We start from the raw sequence: 10,396 nt of genomic DNA, 5'->3' as shown, positions 1-10,396 counted from the left end.
TACCTCAAACCAATAACCCTTTTAAAATAAATGCAAGCATGATACAAATACTTCCTATATTTCGAGGGTTCGATTCTGAGAACCCCTATACTCATGTAAGGGAGTTTGAACAAATTTGTCGGACTATGCAACCTGATCATTTGTCCGAGGACTCTCTGAAATTGCGTTTGTTTACATTTTCTTTAAAAGAAAGGGCCAAAACATGGTTTTACGGTTTGAGACCACAATCAATCACCACTTGGGAACAACTCACTAATCAATTTTTCCAAAATTTTTTCCCACACCATAGGACCATCGCTATTCGTCAAAATATCAATTGTTTTGTCCAATTGGATGAGGAAACTGTTTTTCACTATTTTGAACGTTTTAATGATTTGTTGAGTGAATGCCCGCACCATGGAATTGAGAAGTGGAGACTTGTCGTCATCCTCTATGAGGGACTAGACTTTAAATCTCGAACCATGGTTGAGTCTATGTGTAATGGTGATTTTATTGATAAATCTGTGGATGATGCATGGAATTTCTTAGCCGAGATTGCAGAGAAAACCCATCAATGGGAATCCGTTAGGGAAACAGGAACAACACCACATGATATGAGTCACCCTCATGAATTAGAGTTTTATTCTTGTAATAGCTCCGACCTTAGGATTGAAAATTATCCTAGATTGCAAAATGCCTATCATGATGATGATGATGATTATGATGTTATGTTAGAAGAACATGTCTATACTGAAAATGTTATGGAACCTTTGGGTTCAAATACATTAGGCTTCTCTGCCCCGACCTTAATGCATGATATTTCTTCTAGTGTTCCATGTGATGCTTCCCCTGATGTGCCGATACATGAAAATAAATCTGTTGATGATGTTGATAATTCTGTTTGTAATCTTGCCAATTTGATTGATGATAATGAGCATGATGTGACATGTGTAGATGAGTTAGAAGATTTTGATTTGATTGATAATGATATGCCTATTCTTCTACCTAAGTCACAATTTGGTGGCCCTCCACCCAACCTAGATTTGGTATGTGCCAATATTGTAAAACCATTTTTTCTGGAAATTCCTAATCTAGGATTGGAACTGTGTGCTTCCCAAGTCCTCTTGGACTATTTTGCTTCAAAATATAACACTTTTAAAGAGCCACAGTTGGAAATTGCATGTTTGCCCATCCCGAAAACAGTCCATTATGAGTTAGACCTTTTGAATCCTGAACCCTTAAAATTAAAAGATTTTGTGCTTAAAAGTAAACCTGTTGAAAAATTTAGGTTTAGGGGTAATTCATTCGGTTTTTCACTCTCACTCCCATTTAAGTCCAATTTTAGTGTTTTGAAACTTCCTTTGTCTCTACACTTCGTCTTTTGGGTTGATCCTCAACTCTTTAGATTGTTAGTGTATGGTGAATATTTTTGTACATAATCCAGTAGTTAAAATTTCTTAAAAACCCTTTTGTTCCTTTTGTATATATTCTGCTAATCCAATATGATCTCGGCTGAAATATGTTGGATTTTTGCCTTGAATAACGGAGTTTTAATTCTGCTTTCGCCGAAATCGGGTATTCTCTCTCCTTTTACTCTACTCAGCATGTCCCTTTCCATATGTTGCATTTTAATTCTTTCCATATTTTGAAACATTGAGGACAATGTTTAGTTTAGGTTTGGGGGTATAGAGTAGATACCATGAGAATTTGCTATAATTGAAATCGAACTCCTTCTTCTTTTTGAAAAAATTGAAAAATTCCAAAAAAAATTTAAAAAATCAAAATTCAAAAAAATTAAAAAATTAAAAATCATAAAAAATGGAGCTCATTTACCTTGAAATGTTGACTCTTGTGCAAATATGTATTTTTATTAGGAGTCTTAGTCTAGATATTTAGGCACCCTGATTCTAGCACAATTCACATAGTGATAAGAAATTTGCACGCGCACGATCTACCAATACATGTATGGCCTCGATCTTCAAGGTGTTGGATAGGAAGTCACGATTGCCAATCACTTTAGAATACTGAACGAAACTTGACTAGCTTGTTCTTTGGTTGGTTGGGATAGAAGGTGGAGGTTACATTAAGAAAGACAACCATCGAATTTAACTGGGTGCATCAAAAAGGGCTACCTCTTGCAAAGTGTCATGTAATCTTTTGTTTCCTTTTGTACATGTATCAAAAGTGTTTCCAAAAAAATCAAGTATTTATCAATTCCATCATCTCTTGTTCCAAAAATAAAAAGAGAATAGTCAATGTAAATAAGAGTCATGTAAAGAGTCATTTTGTTGTTTCATTGTAATAAGCAAGGAGGGTGTATGCCATTGATGTACAACGCGAGTAATTGTGAAATACCTCCAACTCATTCACAATTCTCGTAAAGTCCGGACAGCTAGCTAGATTTCGACCTCAGTTCTTAGCCTGAGAAACTATCTCTTGGTGATTAGTAGTCATAACTTACACATGTGTAGATACACTTTACACTCTTATCACATGTCTTTTTTTTGTTATCAGTGCTAGGATTGTGCCTTCGATAGCTAGATTGACATCTCCATTTTGTTGTGAGCTTAAACTGTTTTGCACATGTCACATTTGATGGAATCTGAGCTTATATTTTGACCTAGAACTTTGTAGGTACGTTCTAAGCAAACCTTCACGAGACTTCAACTCGTCCACTAGGGACACTTAGTGGTTTAAAAGGCTTAGTGCATACGCTAAATTCATTCGAGAGACCAGCGACAGTGGTATAGTTAGGATTTCCTTAGTTTTGTTTTACTTGAGGACAAGTAAAATTCAGGTTTGGGGGTATTTGATGAGTGCCAAATATTGTATATATTTATCCCTTTTTGTTGGCATTTTAACTCATCTTTTGTGCATTAATTCTACATTTTATCCTATATTCTGTATTTTCATTGTTTTCAAGAATAAATATTTTTATTAATTAATTTTGCAATTTTAGGTAGTAAATAAAGTCCGGATGAGTCGCGGAGCGAAAAGAGCAGAAAAGTAGTGAAAAGCCGGGAGAAATTACGCAAGGAAGCCCCGAAGAATGATGCGCACAACCTCATTTTCTACACACAAAAGCGCCTCCGTTCTCAGCCATCAGATCAGTTCTCAGAAGCATCCGACGGTCGCTCCTGCATAGAGCATCAAAATCTGAAGTCTCTGCCAAGCACCACAGCGCTGAAATTCCAAGCCTTCAGATTAGATGGTAGTTGAATCCAACGGTCGCTCCTATGCCTGTGCATCAAATCCCGATGATTCCGCCCAACACTATAGTACCTAACCTAATCTAGCACCGTTGACTTCGTTGTGTTTCGCATCCAACGGTCGCTACAAACTGCTTCTCTCTTAGCCGTCCGATCTACCTACCAGCTTCGCATCCAGTGACTCAGATTCGCCAACATCTAAATTTGATATCCCGCCTCACACAATAGCAACCTATACCTATACCCTGAACCCGACCCATTCTTCTCCTCTTTCTTTCTTCTCCTCCACCCGACAGTTGCAGAGCTCTGCAACTGCAACTCTTGCTCCTGCCATGCCGCCAACACCATCACCTCCACAGTTCTGCCACCACCACACCAAACCGTACATCACCACTCCATCCCAAGTCTCTCCCTTGTCTCGTTTCTAGCATCTAACTAGGTGCTACAAGCTAGAACAGTGAGAAGCTAGGGTTTCACCAACAGCGAGGAGAAGTCAAAATTGAGGGCAGGAAAAGCTTCAGAAGAGCAGAGGGGACATACCCAAAGCATGGGTCGAGCTTAATTCAGAAAATTGGTGAGAGAATTTGATTTTCCCCAAAATTTTAGGGTTTCGAATTAGGGTTTGTATTTTTGTTGTAAACTATAAATAGAACTGATGTGTGATGAAATTGGTATGTTTGGACTAGCCTACATCCAGGACTCTCATGTCCTGTTAAATTTCAATTTTCAGTTTCTTGCTCATGTTATTTGCTTCCTGTTATGCTCATTTCAGTTCATGTTGTGCTTAATAGTGTTTTCTGTTAATTGCTGTGCTCTTGTTATGTTTGTTATGTTATGTTATATCCTGTTAATGTTCTGTTTAGTTTGTCTCCTGTTAATTGTATGTATCCAGTAATGTGTTAGAAGTTTGTATGTGTACATTGTTAGTTCAGGTTATGTTAATTGTATTGTAGTGCTTAAATGTCATAGAATTGATGATATCTACTTGAATGACTGCATCTGTGATCAGTTGTGCTGTAAGAAGACAACTGATTCTAGGGGTGAAAGAATGATGGTAGCTAAGAATTCAGTGTGATACATGTTCAGTTAGTTCTGTTAAATGGAGTAAACCTTGCTGCATAGTGTTAATTGAGTAGTGGGAGGAAACTAGTGCTCACTAGTGACAATGAGCAAGCTAGCTCTCTTCCCACTCTAAAAGAGTGCCTTAACTTACCTCCATGTTAGCTTAACCTTCTTCCCCTGCCTTAGGCTAACTGCCTTTGTGTTATTTTCATTTTGCTCCTTTGTGTTTTGTTCACTGTAATTTTCATTTGCTTCTGTTCACTGTTTGGCTGTTATTTTGCTATTGCTTTGTTCCTTGCCCTGTGCTGTTGTTGCTGCTGCATTTCTACTGCTGCACTGCTACATTGCTTCCCCTGCTGCAACTTTGCTGCTGCTGCTGCCACTTCCATTTCTCTGCTGCTGCTGCTGTTGCTTTGGCTCTGCAGTTGCTGTTGCTGTTGCCTTTGTCTAGCTGCTGTTGCTGTTTACCACTCTCTGTTGCAGCTGCCCCGCCAAGCTGCTGCCACTTCTTCTCCTGTGCAGTCTTGCCACTGCTGCTGCCAAGCCAAGTCCAGTTCTTGCTACTCCTGCAGCCAAACAAAGGCCTAGTTCAACAACTGAGTCCAAAGCCCAAAAAGGCCTAGTTCAATAGCTAAAGCCCAATACATCTCAAGCCTAAGGCTCACTTTAAACTGAAGCCCAATTCAGTCACCTGTGGGCTTAACCAAAGCCCATTTGTTTAAGACCAAAGCCCAAATTCATCAAGGCCCAATCCAATTCAGGCTTAATCAAAAGCCTAAGTTTAAGGCCAAAGCCCATTTATACTTCAAAGAACAAACTGAGCCCAAGCTCAGTTCCTTTTATTGAGAACAAACCCAATAGTACATTAAGCCCAACACTTCCAAAGGGCTTCTAAGCCCAAAGCAAACTTAGGAACCCAATTAGCTAGAAACATTCCAAAAACACACCCGATCTCTGTGGATCGACCCGTACTTGCACGAGCTACAACCGACGACCGTGCACTTGCGGTATTACTGTAGGCCCGTTTTTCATCGCACCATAATTTATACACACTTTAAGGACCTGCCAAGCTACGCAGTTATGCATAGTTGATTTTACTGCATAAGCAGTTATGCATAATAAGCTACGCAGTTATGCATAGTTGATTTTACTGCATAACAAGTTATGCATGATAAGTTACGTAGTTATGCATAGTTGTTTTTAATGCATAACAAGTTATGCAGTTCTGCATAGTTGATTTTACTGCATAACCAATTGTGCATAGTAAGCTACACAGTTCAGCATGTTTTCTTTTATTGCATAACAAGTTATGCATGATAAGTTACGCAGTTATGCATAGTTGTTTTTACTGCATAAGAACATTTTGTTTGTGTTTCGTTCATTTTTTCGAAATGTTGTTTCTAGGATTTGTAAACTGTAAGTAGTTTCTAGGTTGGTTTTTTAGAGTATGAAATTGATTTTCTAGGGTTTTTTAGACATTATGCATTATTTTGTTTTAGCTGCATAATGTCTTATGCATTATTGTTTTCACTTATTCGGGGGGAATACGTGTATCGTTAACAACCGATTGTAGTGCACCAATGATACGAAACCTCAACCGATCGGAGGTTATTAAATAAGTCAAACTTCCGAATATTCTATATTCAGAATCCTATCGGTTACCCAAAACACCCGATTTATGCAAATGAATATACACAGTTTACTGAGTGCAAAAAATGATATAATCGGAAGCTAAAATATATAGTAAACCAGCCGAATATAAATTACCGGGAGATAACTTTAATCGATAAACATCCGATTTTCAAGTTTTCGGAAATTTTATTTTGAGGCCACTGTTATATTCGGCAGTCAAATAATGTTAAACTATTACCGATTGTAAAGGATAAGAATACTGAGTTTTGAAATTTTCTGAGGAATTCGTTTTTGGGGCCATTCGGGGGTAAATAACTCTACATAACTACCGAATGTGGATATTTTTGGAAAACCAGTTTGGGGTTTTTTCTCATATTCGGCAGTAAACTAGTATCTTGGAACTACCGAATATACATATTTGGTACTCAGTGTGTTATATTCGTAAGTTTATTCTAGAAATTATCTACCGAATATGGGTAGTTCATGACATTCAATGCATGCAATAAACGGTTTTTCTTGTTTACAAAAGCACACAAACGCATGCAAATCGAGTATTTGAGTTTCTTAACACAATACCTGTGTTTTACATGCATCGTTAGCTTCAATATCAGGCGGTTCTCCGTGTTCTTCCATGAAACCGTCGTCTAGGATTTCCTCTCCACATAAGTTTGGATCATTCAACATATACCCCAAATCGTCTTCTCTAAACGGTCGTGAACCCCAATGCTTGTCGCCATGATTCTCACCTTCTTCTTCATATCCATCCATTTTTGTAGTGATAAAATGGGTTTTCCCTTTTTTCCTTCACCTTCTTCTCTATAACTCTAACAACTCAAAAATGAAAAAGAAATGGAAAAAATGAAACAGAAATCATTCTAATACTGCACCGACTACAATCGGAAGTCTGGGAAATATTTTGGCTTCCGATTGCAATCGGAGGATAACAATGTTATCATATCCTCCGAATATATAAGGGTAATTTCGCCATTACGAATTACGCGAGATAAGGGCTGGCTACATTTTCCCTTTGGGTGACCTTTTTTGTTTTATTGTTGGCCCCTAAATCCTTTTGAGTGGCCCCTAAAAACGCCAGGTAATTTTAGCCCACGATTATTTATCCGATAGCAGATGGTTCCAGTACGAATAATGTTTTCCGGAAAATAGTTAGAAAAAGTCCCTTGTATACAAAGGTTTTATTTGGACTGTATTTTGAATAGTAGGTGAAGAATAAATTTTTATTATTAGGTGTTGATTGTGATTCTTTAGACCAGGGACAAAATGGTCATTTTCCGAAGGATACTTTGCATAACGTGTTAGGTGTTGATGGCTCCAAGGATACTTGGATAACGTATTACGTGTTAGGTGTTGTCCCTGGATATATAAATTTATTAGGTGTCGATGGCTCCGCAGGATTAATATAAGGTGAAAGCATGTCTTGGACGAGTTTGGATAGCGTTTTTTTTTCTTTTTCCCCGGTCGTGTATGGTAGAGGTCAAGATTCATGAATATCCTAAAACTGGATTGGGAGTATAAATAGTAGGTTGAGAAACAACCATATTTTTCGAACTTTACGTCTAACTGATATTTTTTTGAATAATAATTATTCGATGACAACATACGTCGACTTTATGATATTAGTTTCAAAATCGGAAGTGGTCTCCCTTTTATAAGCATTTGCAGTGGTCTCCCGTTCATCGCATGAACGCTTCCATCTCATGTAAATACTTCTGAAATGAATTATCACTTATTACTATCATAAGTTAATAACAGTGTTCTTGCACGGTTGATTCTATTGATTATATTATGTTTCACCGCAACCATATAGAATTATTATTATCATATCTAGGTGAAGTGTAGGCTTGAATTTGGGCGTCTAGCTAATAATCTTTTGACTAGTACAAGGCACAAGGGAGGATGAGACAATTCAATGAGTTCATGCGTAGTGGAGTTGAGATGTTTCAAGAGAAATAATAACAAGAGTCACACTTACTAGCTTTTAAGAGAGTATAACACTGTTCTTTCACGCTTGATTCTATTGATTCTAAATTGTTTCACCACAATCTTAGACCTAACGAAATATTATTAATATATCTATATATGTATAGGTGTAGTGTAGTGTAGTGTAGGCCTGAACTTGGGCGTATCTTTTGACTAGTACAGGAATGAATAAGAGGATAAGAAAATTCTTGAGCTCAAAATTCATCGGGTTCGTGTAAAGTTGAGTTGTTTCAAGATAAATTTTTGACAATTCATTGGGTTCGTGTAAAGTTGAGTTGAGATGTTTCAAGATGAATTAAGGCAACAGGTACACCTACTAACTTTTAATAATTCATGTAAAGTTGACAATTCGTTGGGTTCGTGTATGTGAGTATCATCCCATTCACACATGAATATAATAGTCGGTCACAAGAAGTCGGCTGCAGAGGATAAACTCAAATACTTGATCCATTCTTAGATATTCCTGAAATTATGGAAAAGGTTATTATCATACTTTTCATTGTTATTTAAAGAATTTAGATAAGGTATTGCAAGATATAAATAAACCAATAATCGGTCAATCTAAACGATACAACAATCCAAAATAATATCCTAGATACAAACTTTATCTCTCTCAGACTTTTCTTTCTGCAACTCTCCGCAACCAAGAACTCTCATCTTATTTCTTTCAGCTTTCCTCGCTAAGATCAACCCTGATCTCTTATTTGTGACTGAAACAATCTTTGAACGACAATTTCTTTGGTTTAGGCCAAGGAATAGCCATGATAACTCTTTTGTAATCGTCATAAACCCTAAACCAAACAACCTAACAACCTTCAACTCTATTATTCCTCTCTATTTCTGGTATCTACATCAGGATAACCGAATGTTAGACATTATGAGATAAAATAAGTGATGGTAAAATGAGAATTTATTTTATTTACGGAGTTAGAGTTAGAAGCTGGCATGAAGCTAAATCCTTATTTATTGTTCATATCAATACCACTCGACGAACTCGGGGAATTTTCAATAGTAAAGTAAGATGAAATCAACAAATGTGTTTTATGGTATGTTTCCCCCTTAGATCAAATGTGAAAAACATGTATATGCAGGAACGTCTATTATGATATGTTGGCCCCATTCAAAAAAGAAAATAAATTCCTAGCTATGTCACTGCATATAAGTCGGGGATTTCTTATTAGAATCCAAATCCTTAGTTAATCAACTGTTTATTACTCAGGAAGAATCACCAACAGTGCAGACAGAGGTGATATCAAGATAGACAATAAAATGTCGCTTGATCTGGTAGCATCATAATCAACTATGGTTAAATATAAATTATATTTAACAACTATGATAAATATGATAATATATGTAAAATGATTGGTTTTGATGTTGCTAATTTAAGAAGAAAACTAAAAAAAACAAACTTAAGACAAAAAAAATTTGTACGAATCTCCCATGATATGAGCAGATCAACTATCATCCCAAGCTTACTTGTTTCTCTATATGTTACTTTTAAATCTTGGTTACTTTCGGATTAGATGTATATTTTGTTGCATGTTCTTGTTTTTTCAGTGTTTCTTCTCTAGATCTATGGTTGTTTTTTCAAGTATCATTTGTGATCTATTATTAAGAAGAAATCGGACCATACCAACTTTTTTGGTCCTGATAAATGATCATCTAAATAACATTGTATCCCCACTAATCCTAAGCATATCCGCGTTTTTCTATGAGGTTGGTAATTGAATATTTGTTTTCATTGTTTTAGGTTTAGTTGATCTTCATGCCTTCCGTCTAGTATTTTCAGTTTTAGGCTTTCAGCAGCATGGTCTCAAAAGTTACCAGAGGCAACAATAGATTCTAAGACACCACCAACAACAATGAAGACACGAAAGTCATGAACAACAAATAGTTTTGTACCGATTCTGATGAAGACTCATATCGATTCAGGTTGTCCCCCCCACCCCCCAGTGGTGACAGTTTCAGGTTACCCTTGTTCCTGTTATTGCTACTTTGAAAAACCGTTGGAAAAATGGGTGGATTCTTGATAATTTTACACCCATGTCACCTGTTTTACAATTTTTTAAGAAAAAAATATGAGATATGGTTGGATCTTTGGATCATATCATCTCAAATGATTGTAGATTTGTTATATTGGATGAGTTACTTTTAATCCCTGTTTAAATTAGTTTTGCTACTTAGAAACTTATATGGAATGATTAATATTCTGCATTTGATCTTGTCCTTTAATTATGTTGTTATGTGAGCTGCTTGTGACTGTTAATGATGTCCATTTGAAATACCTATAGTTTCATCTCATATGCCTCTTCCCTTCTGGTAACTACTGCATTGTACAGGTCGGTGGTGGGATTCATCTCAGTTCCAAATATGACAAGCTTCTAGGGATATTCGATTTTATGCGACACCTGCTGCATTATCCCAAAGGTGTCCTAAAGTTCCTCCACCGAACTTTAAGTACATAGTCGTCATCCCCGAAGATCTCAGTCCAAGCAGGCATATTCAAAACGTGAATA

The sequence above is a fragment of the Papaver somniferum genome, chromosome 3 (genome assembly GCF_003573695.1).
Source record: "Papaver somniferum cultivar HN1 chromosome 3, ASM357369v1, whole genome shotgun sequence".
Classification (NCBI taxonomy): domain Eukaryota; kingdom Viridiplantae; phylum Streptophyta; class Magnoliopsida; order Ranunculales; family Papaveraceae; genus Papaver; species Papaver somniferum.
Note: the sequence above shows the minus strand (reverse complement) of the source record.